The sequence below is a fragment of the Sorex araneus genome, chromosome X, assembly GCF_027595985.1.
Source record: "Sorex araneus isolate mSorAra2 chromosome X, mSorAra2.pri, whole genome shotgun sequence".
Classification (NCBI taxonomy): Eukaryota; Metazoa; Chordata; class Mammalia; order Eulipotyphla; family Soricidae; genus Sorex; species Sorex araneus.
In genome coordinates, this window is record NC_073313.1 from 72,122,300 (window position 1) to 72,140,450 (window position 18,151).

At 38.4% G+C, this 18,151-nt stretch overlaps 1 pseudogene; it reads left to right on the top strand.

The window, feature by feature from the left end:
- Nucleotides 1–17,557: 17,557 nt before the first annotated feature.
- LOC129400527 (U6 spliceosomal RNA) lies at nt 17,558–17,649 on the top strand (annotated as a pseudogene).
- The last annotated feature ends 502 nt before the right edge of the window (nt 17,650–18,151 follow it).

Genomic DNA, 18,151 nt, shown 5'->3' on the forward strand with positions numbered 1-18,151 from the left:
ACTGGTATTTGCTTTGCACTATCACAGCTAGGCAATAGATTCTAAACATGTTAGTGAGAATGGAAATTGGTAAATCCTTTGAAAAGTAATTTCATAATAAGAAACAACTATCATTACTTTCCCTGCTGGCAATCTATCCTGAGAGCTAGATTTGTATATAAAAAATGATTAGCTGCTACTTAAAATATTAAAAAATAGAAAATAACACAAATAACTTTAATTCACATAGCACTGTACACTGTCATCCCGTTGTTCATCAATTTGCTGAAGCGGGCACCAGTAACATCTCCATTGTGAGACTTATTGTTACTGTTTTTGGCATATTTAGTATGCCATGGGTAGCTTGCCAATCTCTGCTTTGTGGGCAGGATACTCTCGGTAGCTTGCGGGGCTCTCTGAGAGGGGCGAAGGAATCAAAATTTCAGGAAGATGAAATAGGTAAAGTAAAACCATGCAAGAACTAAGAAGGACAGTTTCACTATTTGATGAGAAATGATCTTGCAAGGTCACTGTCACTGTCACTGTCATCCCATTGCTCATCAATTTGTTCGAGTGGGCATTGATAGCACAGCGGTAGGGCGTTCATTTGCACGCAGGCGATCCAGGTACAATTCTTCCGCCCCTCTCGGAGAGCCCAGCAAGCTACCGAAAGTATCTCTCCCACACAGCAGAGCCTGGCAAGCAACCCATGGCGTATTCGATATGCCAAAAACTGGTGCCGGATCTTTCAAGGTATATATATATATATATATATATATATATATATATATATATATATATATATAAAGAAAACTAAAAAAGAAGACCTGATTCAGCTCAGTGGAAATGAAAAAATATGTGGCAAAATAATAACAATGCTTATTTCATATCATTATTATTCCTATTTTCCATGTGACAGAACTGAGAATCAGTAAGGCTAAATCACTGACTCCCTAGTACCCCATCATCAGTTAAAGTCTAACCAGGTGTCTCTCAGCAGACAGCATGAATGTCCTAACTTAGCTGTGAGTAGAGGCCAGATATTCTCCAAGAATGCCTGGTATCTAAATCCATGTTTTTCTTGCTAACTGAGCCTAGTTAGTGACTTTGGGTGACTGAAATTTTCATTAAAATTATAGAATGTTTTGACATATCTAATATATTTTACACAGAGCATCTGAAAAGGGGGTTGGTAAATAAATGTAATATATGTAACTGCACCAAAGATGAGTTATTGGCTAAACCCAAAGCTAGATATTATTTCTAGTTTTGATTATATGTTACTACTCTCACTCATATAGGTTTTGGTTTAATGTCATTAAAATTACAAGAAAGCTTAGCAACAAAACAATTAACCAGGGCATTTCTAAGGAAAATTTATCTCTGTCAAATTTTGGTATATTATTTGATACTACTGTTTTTGCAAAGATGTAACTGAAACTCAAGGCAAGAAATGATGGCCTTTAGGAATTGACTAGGCTTATTTCAGGTGTTATTCAGAAAACACTTTCTTCTAAGCAGTGAAATTAGAACAAAATGGTGATAAAATGTGTAATATTATAAATTTACTAACAAGGAAAGCAAATTTGCAAGTGCTGATGATCTTCCATAACCTATGAATCTAAACTGCTTTTTAAAACCCATGGTGGGGCTAGTCCCTTCTCATGAAAATGCCTCTAATGTCAATCACTTAGAAAGACTGAGGACACAAGCTATGACATTCTTTAAAAACATTTGACACGGCCTTATTTTTCAGATTGGGAGGCTAAAGTCAAATGTTGAAAACTAACAAAGATGAATAAAATTGTACAGCACTTACAAACAGCATGAACAAGAAATCCCCCCAAAGAAATATAATATGAAATGAACATACACATCTATCAGCTTCCTAGCTTCCAAGAAAGCCAAGTAAAATAATGAACAATATTAAAAATTAATTCAGCACTTTGTATTTTCAAGGCAGTCACTGCTATTTAATTTTCAAATATGCTATTGAACAAGTACTATTTTTGTATTTATTTGTTGGGCCACAGCTGACGATAAGGGTTCAATCTGACTCTGTGCTCAGGAGTCAATTCTGACAGTGCTCAGGGAATGATATGGGATGTGGGGGATCTCTCTGGCCTTGAATAAGTACTATTTTTATTAAACATTTATACATGGTCTTTTGGGGAGTCAGACAAGAGTCTCAGAGTGCCACCATGGAGCTGCTTCCTCACACATTTCTTGCCTTTCTTCACATCTCGGTATAAAAACCCACTGCCCTTGTTTCAAACCATCAAATGTCTTTATATATCTTAATGCCCATGTTCAATGTCATTCTCCGTAAAGAGCATTCTAATTACCCAATATAAAGAAGGACATTCTATCACTGTTTCTGAAAGCACCATACTTATTTATTTTTTTATTATTTTATGAAGTCTGGCTGGAGCAATAGCACAGCGGGTAGGGTCTTTGCTTTGCACATGGCCGACCCGGGTTCGATTCCTCCATCCCTCTCAGAGAGCCTGGCAAGCTACGGAGAGAATCCCACCCGCATGGCAGAGCCTAGCAAGCTACCCGTGGCATACTCGATATGCCAAAAACAGTAACAACAAGTCTCACAGTGGAGACGTTACTGGTGCCTGCTCGAGCAAATCAGTGAGCAATAGGATGACAGTGATAAAGTAATTCAGTGATTTTATAAAGTAGTTCACAATATTTGATTACATTTAGTATTCACAATTACACCTTCCCAGTACCATATTTCAGATGTGTCCATCCTGAACCAATCCCTGCCCCAAAGCAGAACCAAAATAATATAATATTTCCCTCTAAGGTTGGTTGCCTCCTACTTTGAATCCCATCAAATGTGGTGCTGTACTCTTGAAGTATGGGTAGGGTGGAAAGCACCATACTTATACTCTTCAAAGAATTAGGCCCATTCATTAATTATTTATTTGTAATCTGTTCCCTATTCCTCATTGGATAGTTAACTCTTTCACAGAACATGAAACAGCTGTTCTGTGTTACATTACCTACGCCACACGGTATGATAAACAATAGCAACCTCAAATAAATTCAAAAGTTCAGTGATTCCGTGATGCTCAGTGCATCATGAAGAACTATAGACAGTCCCTAATTTATGATGTCTAGATTTAAAACTTTTGGTATGCCAAAACAGTAACAAGAAGTCTCACAATTTGTTGTGAGATGTTACTGATGCCCCGTCGAGCAAATCGATGAACAATGGGAGGACAGTGCTACAGTGGATTTACAGTGATTTAAAACATTTAGACTTTATGATAATAAAACAACAATACACTTTCAATCAAAACCATATTTGAAATATATTTTGTGTTTTTGTCTTATTCCAGGTTCGTGACAGCAATGTTGGGGAGCCCCTATCTGTCACGTGAGGATGAGGGTAAAATGCCCATACTGTCATTCTATTTTCCACTTTTAGTACTCCATTCAATGAATTACACAAGAACTTTAACATTGGGATAAGAAACAGCACAATGCAGTAATTGACCGATTTGCAGTGAACGATTTTGTCCAAATGTACCACAGGAGTATGGATTTTAAGCACATCTAGGGCTTGGCTAGGGTTTTCAGCAGGTTAAGTGGTTAAATATATTTTCATTTGGAATATATTCAATTCACAATGAATTTATTGGGTTGCATATATATAGTAAGGAGAGGAAAATCTGTACAATAATTTGTATTTTTAAAAACATAAGCATCCAAGTAATTCTGAAACTGATTCTGCTTTGAAGACTTTGTTCCACACCAAGAGCTGAGAACATAGGCAAAGGATAATACTTCAAAAATTAACAAATTTTGATTTATTGAGGACCTATAATGTACCAGATAACTAGGTTCTAAGCAAAAAAAAATCATTATAAGCAAAAAAGTAAATAAATAAACAAGTCATCAAAAAAGCCTCATTGATTTGGAAAGGACTAAAGCAACTTCATAATCCAAAGGAAGAAAATATACTATATCACATAAAGCAGACATGACAATGCAAAAAGCAAAAAGCACAGACAATTTTTGTTTTGAGGATTCTGGGTTGGCTGGTAACAATTATCTATCAAAAAAGACTTTCATTTTATATTTCACAGCAGGTTACATAGACTTTCCTAACTAATGATTATGTTTGGAGAGACTTTACTTAAGCACTGGAAAATTATAATACCCTGTATGCTTCAAATAAATGCTTTCAACCTCTACAAGGTGCAGAAAAAAAATCATGTTGGTAAAAGCAGCTTGTAAAATTCCTGCTTCAAAGGGCAATATTTTAGTGCCTTACTCTTTGGCATTCTCTCTTATTTCTGTATTCAATTTCAATAGAATGTCAGTGTCCTTTTTATAGATAAAAAACAAGTAATCTCTAAAGTCACAGCAAGTTGAATCCATTAAAGCAAGGAATTTTTTTTTAGATAAAAGCTTTATGGGTTGGAGAAACAGTACTGTGGTAAGGTGCTTGCCTTGCATGTGGCCGACCTGGGTTCGATCCCTGGAACCACATATGATCGCTCTAAGCTGCCAGGAGTGATCCTTGATCACAAAGCAAGGAGATATCCCTGAGCACCACCAGGTGTGGACCCAAGACCAAATAATAATCACTGTATTACTGTCATCCTGTTGCTCATCGATTTGCTCAAGCAAGCACCAGTAACGTCTCCATTGTGAGACTTGTGACTGTTTTTGGCATAGCGAATATGCCACAGATAGCTTGCCAGACTCTGCCGTGCAGGCGAGATACTCTCAGTAGCTTGCTAGGCTCTCCGAGAGGGGTGGAGGAATCGAACCCAGGTTGGCCATGTGCAAGGCAAATGCCCTACCTGCTGTGCTATCGCTCCAGCCCCCAAATAATAATAACAATAATAATTGTAAATAAGTCTTGCAGCATTGTGTTAAGAAATAAACAATTATCGAACTTACTTTTTTCCATAGTTCATAACATTTCCTTTGAATTCTAAGTAATCTCCAGAATTATTTCCCCATAAAAAACTCTTCCATAAGAAGTTCTATAGAGAGAAAAATGGAGCAATTTTGAGCTATTAATATAATTTGTTATTTATTTAACAAATATGAAAGTAATCGCAAATATGTGCCAGGCCATGTCTTAGGAACTAGGCATATACTAGTGAGTAAAACACAAAAGTTCTATTCCTTTGTCAAATTTCTTTTTTATTTTTATCAGTGCTGGTACCAACTTCTGATTGTTTATTTTCTTTATTGAATCACCATGAAAAAAGTTACAAAGCTTTCAGTTTTAAGTCTCAGTCATACAATGATCAAACCCCCATCCCTTTACCAGTGCACATGTTCCACCACCAAGAGCCCCAGTATACCTCCCATCCTACCCCCCCACCTGTGTGGCTAATGATCTTCACTTTATCCTCTCTATACTTTGATTACATTCAATATTTCAACAGAAAACTCACTATTATTATTTGGAATTTCCCCCCAACAATCAAACCTGCTGAAAAGGCATCATTTGATAAATAATTTGTTTTACATTGCTGAGAATGAAGAGTATATGAGGCTTTGGATTTCTGGTATTTTAGTAATTAAGTCCAGAGAAATTTCTGCCAGAAGTTGTGTCACTGCAAGCTTGTAACTCCAGTTACTGGCCTCTATAAGATGGCAGTCGTCACGCAGCCACCACTGTTGCCGCCACCACCACGGAAAGGAAAAGCCGAGAGAAAAAAATCTTTCCCCTCCAGAGGTGGCATGGGGTCACAGCTCAGTTCACAGTCTAGAGGCATTTCTGTAAGAAGCCGCTGGGTGCCGAAATTAGTTAGTAGGCCTCTGGGATCATGGTCTTTTAGGAGCAGAGGAGCAGCTCATGTGAGGCCTCTTCAGGTCTCATCTTGTCCCAAATTTCTATTCCAACGGAGAGTCAGTAAGAGAGATGCAATATTCATTCAATAAGTGCTATGGGAGAAAGTATGAAATATGAGCAACGACTGGTGTCAGTGGCATTGAAGCTTTAAACAGGATGATTAGAATAAAATGTGAGATGACATTTGAACAGATTTGTGAAAGGGGTCAGTGAAACTTGCAGAAACACGAGCAAAGTCCATTCCAGGACCCCTCCACTGCCCCCCACCCCTGACACACACACACAAACAGGTGGAATCGAATCTAAATGTCTTACTGTATCCTGGTAGGAACATCCCTGGCATACTGAAAGAAAAACAAAGAAGCTGATGCAGCTGAATGCAGAGAATAAAGAGCAGCACCACAGGAGAGGCTAAAGAAGTTATGCAAGAACAAGATAATGGGCACCTTATTAGCAGGTAGAGAAGAATCACTGGAGGGTCTTGAGTCGATAAGTAACACTATCATTTATAAACATCTCCGTGACTGCTGTGTGAAGACTAGATTAGGAAGTATTGCCACAAACAAAACTAGAAATTTTGCTTCGATCAAAATAATAAAAACGAGGTGAATAATGAATACTTACAGGGTCCATTTACCAATTCCTGGAATACTCTAACTTGAGGAAATAGAAAAGGGGATCAAGGAAGGGTGCTGACCAGGGAAAGCGAAGTCATGAAATTTGCTCATAAATGGATGGATATGGAGATGATCGTGCTGAGTAAATGAGTTGGAAGGAGAGTAGCAGGCATAGAATGATTGCACTAATCTGTCAGATATTTAAAAAATTATAATATGAGACTAATACCAATGGATAGCAAAAACAAGGGCCAGGAGAACTGGTCCATGAATGGAAGATTGCCACAAGTGGAAGGGAGGGAGGAGGGCAGTTAGGCTAGAAAAGGGAGCAGTAAGATGTTGATAGTTGGAAATGATCACTCTGGACAATAATGACATACTGAAAGTAGGTAAAGGCAACAATTGGGTCATATATATGGATATTTAAATCAGTAGCACTGTAGCACTGTGGTCCCATTGTTCATTGATTTGCTTGAGTGGGCACCAGTAATGTCTGTATCATGAGACTTGTTGTTACTTCTTTCTGCATATCTATACACCACGGGTAGCTTGCCACGCTCTGCCGTACGGGCGGGATACTCTCAGTAGCTTGCTTGGCTCTCCGAGAGGGATGGAAGAATCGAACCTGGGTAGGCCATGTGCAAGGCAGACACCGCACCTGCTGAGCTATCGCTCTAGCCCTTAAGTGCTTACGTGTAGTTAAAACACACCCTTAAATATATCATTCTTTTCATCTGATTTTTTGTTCTCAGGGATCAAACCTTTGACTTCCTGCAAGCAAAGCATGTGCTCAGCCTTTGAAACATCTTTTGAGTTCATTCTGTTTATCTTAAAGCACAAACTATGAAAACAATTAACACAAAAAATGTGCACATATATGCAGATTAAACCCAGCACCTCAAACATGCAAGGCGAAATCATCAAGAATTAATATAGTAAAAGCATGAGCAGAAGTTGATAGTGAGTCATGAGGTCAACCATCATCAATGATGAACAAAAGTAAGCCAGAAGTCAAGAGAGATAACAGTATTAAGGAAGGGTATGTTATCTGTCAGGGTTTTCTAGATAAACATAACTAACAGCATTTAAACTGTTTCATTCGAAGGAATGGATCACAGAGTTCTGAACACTAACAAGTCCTGAGGTATGCAATCAGAAAGATGGAGATCCAGGACTGCCAAGGTGTAGTTCCTGTCCAAGTATGAAGGCTGAAAAAATCCAGGGAACCAAAGGACTGGATGCAATTCCAGGTGTGAGAGCCAGGGAGCACTAATGCTTCTGTTTAATTTTAAAACAAAACGGGGGGGGGGGGAGGCTCCAGTTTGGATGCAGTTAAGGGGGAAAAATTTTGTTTTATTCAGAAGTAGGTTGAGGTTTTTGTGGTTGCTCAAGTTGGACCATCAACTGAATGGATGCAGTTTAACAACATTATAGAAAGCAATATGCTTTTCACATACCCATTAAAATATCATAGCCATTTTAGAAGCAGATATACCCAAGATGTTTCAACCGATATCTGGGCATGCATGACTCAGTCAAATTGAAGGACCCCCCAACCCCAAAAAACTCCCAAAGAGTAACAGAAAATATGCAACCTAAAACCATAGATTCCATGTGAAAGAGAAGAAAAGAATAATTTGCAAGAAGAAATAAAGAAAATACCTTTCCTAACTCTGGGATGAAAGGTACTTTGGTAATATCTCAAAGAGAAAACATGGATCATTTAAAGTAGCTGCAGCCTGCATCATTAGGGTACAACCAGATTTCAATTCTAATAGGAGGTAAAGGAAATACTGAGACGCTGTTGGAAACTAACATGGTTTAACCGCCACCATGCTCAAGGTCACTCTCCACATGCTCAGATGAGCCTCACCCAAGAGGGAACCGGCAGAAAAAAACAGATATTGCGGGACCCGTGACTGAGATCTTCAAGCCCGCTCGGATGGGGACTGGAACTCCTCCCCCCAGCTCTCCAGTTTTCCAGTAGGCTGGCAGTCATACCCACAAACTACCCCGGCACCACATAATCTCATCAACAGCCAAGATCCAGAGACTTTAAAGTAAAGCTGCTGGAAGAGGGCAACACAGAATTTCCTGGGGTGCACAGCCTCAAATGCAGCCACATGACCTCTTATACTCTAGTCCACTTATCTACCGAAAGTAGCACACATTTGATTGGTTTTAACATACTTGCTTGTATTCTCTTATATATAGACTAAATGGCTCTAGAATGAAATACAACAGCATTCACACATTTCCCTCTTATTGTGGCAGGAAAGTGTTCGGTGGTGGGATTGGTGTTTGAATAGTATCTGTAATGAACTATTGTGAACTACTTTATGAAAATAAAATATATAAAAATATATAAAATTGGGGGGGAAAGAAAATGAACATGGTTTTACTGAATGTTGACTCTGATTCTCTGATTTCCAGAAGGCAAATGAGGCAGACATTAGGAAATAAGAAACAGAAGTAAAAATGTATAAGACAAATATGGAGACAAAAGGACCTGATGCCTGAAGAGCAGATAGGCCAAGGACACAAAGTACAAGATGACTGTGGAGGTACCTGAGTATTTACAGGGTGGCATGGGTGGTCCCTGATACCACAGAGGCAACCCAAGCATCAAACTGTCCAGCCTGATTGGCTGAGAACTGCCCCAAATGACCCAGGGAACCCTGAACACTGGTTGTGAGCCTCTCCTACACAAAAAAGAAAAAGAAATATATGAGATTAATGCTAATGGCTACCAGTTAATTTAGAGGTGGTGTGACTCTGTTCTTTGATGGGCAGAGATGAACAGGGAGTTTTATCTAACAGCATTTCTACTAACTTTTTCTATTCCACACTATTTACTCACACTATGGAAATTATGCATGTTGGTGGGCTTGTTCTATTTTAAAAAAGAAGATGTAATGAACAGTAATGAGAGACCCAATGTTTTATTCAATAAACTATCATATTGTTAAAAATTAAGTCTCTTCAAGATTAGGTCAACACTATAAGCATTCACTCGAAAACTATTTTATCATAGGATCTTTCACTTTTTTTTTTTGCTTTTTGGGTCACACCTGGCGATGCACAGGGGTTACTCCTGGCTCTGCACTCAGGAATTACCCCTGGCGGTGCTCAGGGAACCATATAGGATGCTGGGATTCGAACCCGGGTTGGCCGCATGCAAGGCAAACGCCCTACCCGCTGTGCTATCGCTCCAGCCCCCAGAATCTTTCACTTTTCTATAAATCATTTACTGCTGTGTGGTTTCAGTATGCCCCTTATCTGCTCAAATTATCATCAGAACTTCATCTCTTTGGAAGTTGAGTGCTCCAACAATTCCTGAAGGAAGCCATGATGGGAGAAAAGGAGGACAAAGATTCTCTTCCAATTCAACCTGACCATAGTTATGCATGAAGCCGACTCAATAGTGGCACTGAAAATAGATGCCCTTATTCCAGTCTGCATAGATCACGAACATGACTTTATTGGGCAGGCCTGGGTGGGAATAGGGGGCCAGGGGGAGTCGATTTGCAAAAATAATTGTGTTAAGGATCTTGATATGAGATCATTCTGACTCTCTAGGTAATGTCTCCATTTAATGACTAGCATCTTTATCAGAGTGACACTGAGGTGAAGGATAGCTGAGAGACTCAAGAGATGAGAATGTGATCGTAGAAGGAGAATTCAGAATGATACAGCCACGAGCTATCAGAAGCTGTGAAGAAGAAAACAAAAGACCCCATTGACACTCCAGAGGGATTACAGTTGACAGACAACATACCTCTACACTTATGGGCTCAAAAAATGTGAGAACAAATTAGTGTTCTTTTTAGTCACTATTTTTGCTGTATTGTAACAATAATCATAAGAAACTTAGACTCTGACCCTTCAAATAGTATCCTTTCTTCTGTATATAGTCACACCTCTGTGAATAGGTTGATTTGGTGTACATAATTCTTAAAACAGACCATGTTGTGGTGTTGTCTTTGGAGTCATATAGACATGAGTTTGAATCTTGGCTTGAGAATTTATTAGTTATAAATTTGGGACAAGTATTTTTTATCTCACTAAGTGGAAATTTCTAGTCAAACAAGGATAATATTTTGAAGGATTGTGACAAAATTTATACCATCCAAAACTCCAAAGAATTAGTAACCACATCTTAAGCAAGTTCACCCAAGATTAGAATATAAATTGCATTATAAAAAATGTTTGCCTCCACCAAATCTTTCTTATATAAATATTTTTTAACAAAAACAAACCCAGGAGTTCTAAATTCTAATCTTAAATAAGTGACAGAGTTGTGTGAATTATTTTAGGTAATTTCCAAGCTTTATTTTTTTGGTGGGGGAGTGCTCCTGTTCTGTCTCTCTGGCCTGGTAATTTCGAATCTTAATTTAACGCTACAAGAAGACTTTATATTCTTCCAGGGATGCACAGGGATCTACAAACAAACTGCACTGTAGCACTGTTGTCCCATTGTTCATCGATTTGCTCTAGCAGGCACCAGTAACATCTCCATTGTAAGACTTGTTGTTACTGTTTTTGGTATATGGAATACACCATGGGTAGCATGCCAGGCTCTGCCGTGCAGGCAGGATACTCTCAGTAGCTTGCTGGGCTCTCCCAGAGGGACAGTGGAATCGAACCCGGGTCGGCCGCATGCAAGGCAAACCCCTGTTGTGCTATCACACCAGTCCACAAACAAAAAACATTAAAATTTCATCTTTGATATGAACTGTGCAATTATTGAGTTTAAATAGCATTAGCACTGAACCGGTGTTCAAATGGTTATTTTTTATTAAAAAAATACTTTATCTGAGCAATTTAAAGCCTAGTTTCAACAGCAATAATAGCATGGTGTCAGCAAAGCCAATTGCATGTACTATGTGTCAGTTTTCCAGAGACATCTCTATCAGAGAATTTCTACTGCAGTACATAGCCAAATAGATGACAACAAAATGAGTTTTAGAATATTGGTGTTTTCTCAAGTGCGTCATCAGATACTGTTAGTATTAAACAGAACTCACAATTGATAGCACCATATCTTTCAATGATTTTGAAGAGTTTATATTCTAAAGCATTTCTATTTTCATTTATTTTAAATGTTTTATTATCATTGATTTCTATTAAATCACCATGAGATACAAATTTACAAAGATACAAAGTTACAAAGCTGATCATGGTTGGGTTTCAGTCATACTGAAACCATGATGAAACCATTATGGTTCCAATACCCATCCTTCCACCAGTATACATTTCCCACCACCTATGTCCCCAGTTTCCCTCCTGCCACCCTTCCCCACAGTCTGTATCTATAGCAAGAATTTACTTCTCTCTCTCTCTCTCTCTCTCTCTCTCTCTCACCCCACCTTGGGGTATTATGTTTTTCAATATAGGCACTGAAAGATTATCATGTTCGTTCTTTTACCTGTTTCCAGCGCACAGAATCTTCTCCAGTGGCCATTCCTAAAAGCATCTTTAAATACTATCTACTAATGCCCGATAAAACAGAACATCAAGATAATATTTTCAGAAATGATTACAATGAAAGGAGAAAATTTTCCAACATTATTAGCTTCAGGTTTAGATGTCTAGGAAACTGTCTCTCAGAAGCAAAGCTCTATTATTTGCATTAATAGGGAAGGAGCAAAATGAAGCTCAGTAAATACTCATCTATCCTTAACTCCTAAAAATATGTTGACTGCCATGCAACTGATCAAATTATCTTTTGTCCTGTTTTCTGAAATAACCAAAGTCAATTGTTAAAGAATTATGACAAAAGGAAACAAAGGAGTCTGATGTGTGTATGATGTATGTATTCAAGGGAAGGAGGCTGAGATCTCACGATTTCATTAAGGTAGTGCACATTAGAAACAACAGGCCACCAAAAACCATAAGGCAGAATAGCATGCAAATAATAGACACAGATTTTATGTTTATACTGCAATTCCAACTGAAAACTTGACAACCACCATCAAAAATATGTATGTTTTCATTATTAGGAATTTTGAAAATACTTTGTGTGAAACACTGAATTGGATATCTATCATAGGCAAATAATAAATAAATATAAAATATTTCTAAAAGACATTGGTACTTTGGTGGCAGGTATAGTGTGACAATTTAGTTTTAAAGAGGTGTGGAAGTGGAGTTGGAAAAATAGTACAGTGGGTAGGGTGCTTGCCTTGCATGCGTGCAACCCAGATTCAATCCCTGGCACTCCATTTGGTTCCCTGAGCACTGCCAGGAGTGATCCCTGAATGCAGAGAACAATCCTGGGCACAGTCAGGTTTGGTCAAAAATACAAAACTAAAAAAATAATTAAAAATATAATACAGGGGCTGGAGATATATATATATATATTTATATATACATATATATATTTATATATACATATATATTTATATATACATATATATTTATATATACATATATAGTGGAAAAAGCACTGAAACAAAAAGGGTGAAAACCAATGTTATTTCAATTTGAAAAAAAAGGAAAAAAATTTAAAAAAATATTTTGATAAAATTTCCCTTCTCTTCCTTTGTTTCATTCCAGAAACAATTACACCAAACTTCGTACAGAGTGAATTGTCGAATCCAGGAATCTTTTTGTTGCCTCTTTAGACATTTTAGACCTAAAGATAGAGAGAATGAATGACCTCCCAGAAACTCTGTGGACAGCTCTATGGTTGACTGCTAAGTTAAGAGAACAGGGAAGTACAGAAAAAATAAAAGGACATAAAAGTATGAAAGACAAAAAATAACTTCACAATAGTCAACTAACTACTGCATGCAATATGGACATTGCTCTTATGTTGACATTTTTAAAAACCCATTATCTATCTTTTTTCTTTCTTCAAAACCGTCCTTTAACCTCACACTTAAATCAATGGCATTTCCCAGTTTCCCAAGGGCATCAGTATGAATCTAGCATTTTCAATGACAGCGACATTTTTCCAAATGCACTTATGTCTCCAGCAGAGCATATGAGAATTTAATATTATCATCAACAATAAAATGATATGGAAAGCAAAAGCTGTGTGCACCACTGGTAAATCTCAGAGCGATTTCTACTCCCAGCTGTCCTTGCTTACTACTTTTCTCTGGTAAATTAAATAAGGAAATGATAATGAGTCATAAAGTGCTGAGAACACTTTATAGAGAGAGCTGTATGTCATCTTTCTTTCACAGATAGGTTCACTTTCTTTCTTAAGGGATGCTCCTGTCAGTCTCTTTCCTTGCATATTTATTAAGACAATGAGTTCTGACTTTTCTGATTCCACAATCCTCCCACCCCCAAACTCTGATTATCTCATGAAGCAAACTCTTCCTTAATGCTTGTTGAAAACCATTTACTTAGACATTCATCCATCCACTTCTACAACAAATATTTACCAGTGCCTACTGGGCACTGAATATTATTCTAGGTAATTAGGATACAGCAAGGGTCCTCATTTAGTGTCTTCTCATTGAAGACACTAAAAATAAATTGGAGTTTATTCTGTGGTCAACTGGTGTTGTGTCTCTGGATAAGAACTGTGTGCTGAAAGTAGGTAATGGAACAAACTTGATAACCTCTCAGTATCTGTATTGCAAACCATAATGCCCAAAAGGAGAGAGAGACAGAGACAGAGAGACAGAGACAGAGATAGAGATAGACAGGCACAGAGACAGAGAGAAGAAAAGTGCTTGCCATACAGGCAGACTCAGCTGGTGGGGGGTGGCCAGTGGGTGGGAAATATATGTTGGCGGAAGGATGGGGATGGGTGTTTGGACATTGTATGATGCAACCAAATCATGAACAAATTCGTAACTGTGTATCTTCCGGTGATTCAATAAAAACAAATTCACTGTATCACTGTCATACCATTGTTCATTGATTTGCTCGAGCGGGTGCAATTCGTCCTAGCCCTGAGACTTTAGCAGCTTCTCTTTACTCATCCTTCCCAACGGTGCCACACTAGAGGCTCTTTCAGGGTCAGGGGAATGAGACCCCTCATTGTTATTGTTTTTGGCATATTGAATACGCCACTGAGACCTTGCCAGGCTCTACCATGTGGGCAGATACTCTCGGTAGCTTGCTGGGTTCTCCGAGAGGGAGAAGTAGACAATTAGAGATTGCTTCCGGGAGCTTTGTTTTATAGACCCTGAATATTGGCCATTGATGGGATTACACAGTGCGGGGCGGGGGGGGGGGCGGGGGGTGAAGGAGGCTAGGGGGCTAGGGTGAAGGAGGCTCAGTCCCGATCCAAGCAGGCTTGGAGATCTCAGCCCCAGGTCCCGCACACCTGGGTTCCTCTGCCGGTTCCTTCATGTGTGAGGATCGTCTGAGCATGTGGAGAGTGGCCTTGAGTATGGCTGTGGCTGGGTTCCAGAGGTCTTTGGCTGCTGGGGCTCTGCTTGGAGCAGGGAGGGAAACTCAACCCACCCCCCCTTCGAGGGGCCCTGGTGAAGACAGCCAGGCTCGGGGGCAGGAGACTCTGCCAAAAACAAATTAATTTAAAAAAATTGGTGTTGCTTAGGAAGGAAGAACATTGGCCAGGTAAGGGAACTCCAGGAAACTTGTAACTGGCTAGGTAAAGAGAAGTGGGAAAAATTACCCGTGCCAGAGAAAAAAAAAACAAGGATGACCCCGTGGAACACAACATTTTGACAGTCAGGAAATGACAGTGTTAGTGGAGCTGTGGCTGACAAAAGAGACTAGAAAGGAAAGATGAATTCAGAGAGGAAAGGTGAAGGGAAAGAGGCCAGACTGTGTGGCCATAGGAAAAACATTTTCTTTGCCAAGTAGTTCAGATTCTCCTATAACTAGATAAAATAAAGATGATAATGATAACTAGCCTACTAGATCTCTATATACAAATATATGTGAATATAAATGAAAGTGTTTCTAGTACCAAAGTATCATGTATTTCTTTATAAACTATACATTATATTGAGCGTACACTGTTATATTAGTTCACCCTGATCTTTTCTGAGACCTAGTTGTTTTAATATAAGTAGTCAAACTTAAGATTTATGAGTTTATACACAATGTATTATTCCAAAATTTCAATAAAATTGAAATGAGTATATGACATAACATTGAATCTGGTACAGAATCATATACAGAAAATGAGTATATGACATAACATTGAATCTGTTCCTGGTGATATTTAAAAGTGTATTTGCTTTGGTTCCTATTCAATATATCTTAGAGTCAATCTAATCTCATCATTAGTTGAACAAATTAAGGTGTACTATGTATGAAAGCATATTCCCCAAATAATAACAACTGTGTATGCCAAAGGCCTATTTAAATCATATCAATAAATATTCCAAAATAATTTAAAATGATTTAAATTATTTACTAAATATCTATTAGCTATTAATTACTAAATATTACCTAATATAACACAACTGAACAATTACTAAACTTATAGAAAGTGTTACTTATTAAACAAAGTACTTTAGTATTTGGATTTTTTTGGATGAACAAAGTTGCTCATAATAAATAGCTTGTATCACTTTTTACCAGGGAATTTTAAGTTTTTTGGTTTTGCTTTTGTTTGGGGGGGGTCACAACTGGTGGTGCTCAGGGCTTATTCCTGACTCTGGCTCATGGATCATTCTTGGCAAGCTCAGGAGGCCATATTGTGTGCTGGGGTTCAGACCCAGTTTGGGCATGTGAAAGGCAAGTTTCCTACCTGCTGTACTCCTATTGCTTCAGCCCCTATCAAGAACTGCACTAACCTTGCAGTGTCAATATGGCTCACAGCTTTTTTAAAATTGAAGCAACATACTCTTTAATCTCCCTGATGCTTCAGTTGTTTCTGAATATAGTACAAAAAAAACTTACACCTGATAAAAGCACAAACTGAAAAAGCACAGGGGATAATCTTATAAATAACAATGAACAATTATAAATTGTATTAGCAAGTAGATCCCAATAAACAATTAAGTATAAAAAAGGAGGTTGGCATTTAAGTCAAAGTTCAGATTTGTTTTAATGTTGGAACATTTTTTATCTACCATTTTAAAAAATATAATGGAAACATAAGTTTATCCCATAAAAGCTGAAAACTGGCCGTGCAAAACTGAATATCAGAAAATAACATAATTTTTTTTTAAAACCCTGAGACTGGAGTGATAGTACAGCGGATAGGGTGTTTGCCTGGCACGCGGCTGACCGGAGTTTGATTCCCAGCATTCCATATGGTCCCCTGAGCACCACCAGGGTAATTCCTGAGTGCAGAGCCAGGAGTGACCCCTGTGCATCACCGGGTGTGACCTAAAAAAAAGAAAATAACATAATATAGCACACACAATATATATTTGTACACATGTGAGTTAGAAACCATAAAGAACATAGTCGCTAAGAGAAAATGTTGGATTTTCTCCATACAATACCTATAATTTTTCATGTAGAAATGATGGCAAAGAAAACAATTAGAGGCATGAGAACTGGGAAAAAGGAGAAGTTTGCATATAAAATGACAGAACATTAGAGAAATAAAGAAAAGAAATACCAAAATAAAATAAAGGTTTTGGACTTGACATAAAATGAGCGCACAAGAACAACAGCATAAATACTATTGGAGTTCAGACCCAGTTTGGACGTGTGAAAGACAAGTTTCAAAATTTTTCAAAAGAAAAATCAGATGCTACTTGTCTGATATTAAAAATGATATTTTATACTCCCTTTAAGAAGAGGGCAGATGCAACTAAACCAAGTTCAATCTCTAGCAACGTTCTGGTGCTCTGAGTGCTGCCAGGAATGACCCCTGAAAGCAGAACCAAGACTAAGCCCTGAGCACTGCCAGGAGTGGCCTCAAAATATTTTTTAAAAGATCCTAAAACTGTTAAAAATAAATTTACGCAGTTGAAAAAGCATTTTTCTTATACATAAAAACCTTCATTTAATTCTATCTTCTCAAATATAATAAGCTATTTTAATGTTTTCATTGAATCACTGTGAGATAGACTCTTACAAAGCCAATCATGACTGTATTTCAGTCATACTGTATCCCAACACCCATCCCTCCACCAGTGTACATTTCCAGCACCAGTGTCCCCAGGTTCCCTTCCATCACCCCCCACCCCCACCCCCTACCTGCCTCTATGGCAGGCCTTTTCTTCTCTCTGTGTCTCTTTGGCAGCACATATACTAAAATTAGAGTGATACAGAGATTATCATGCCCCCTGCTCAAGGATGACACATAAATAAGCTATTTTTATGAAGCCAGACATATGGATTCTGAACTTAATATGTAAAACTAAACATGGAAACCTCTGAGAAATCAGCATGATAAAGGACGGTTAATGGTCCCAAGAGACATAGGACAGGGGATAAGGTCTTACATGCCTGGTCCCCCAAGCATGGGCAGAGTCATTCCTGAGCTCAGAGCCAGCTACAGCACCTGAACATTGGTGGGTGTGCCTCAACCACTCTCCCCACCTTCAAAAAGGAGAAAATTAGCACCACCAGGTATTAAAACACACTCCTCCGAAGTTCCTATAATTGAGATTTTTCTGCTGTGCTGGAGAGGTGGCTTAAGCACAGAGTACATGCTCTGCACACAGGAAGTCAAGGCTCCATCCCAACTTCCTGTTCCCCCAATTATTGCCAAGAAAGAATCCTGAGCACTGAGTAGCTCGCAAAAGAATCCTGATCTAGGAGTAGACAAAGACACTCAACAAAGGGCTAGCAGAAACAAATCCAGCAATATACAAAAAAG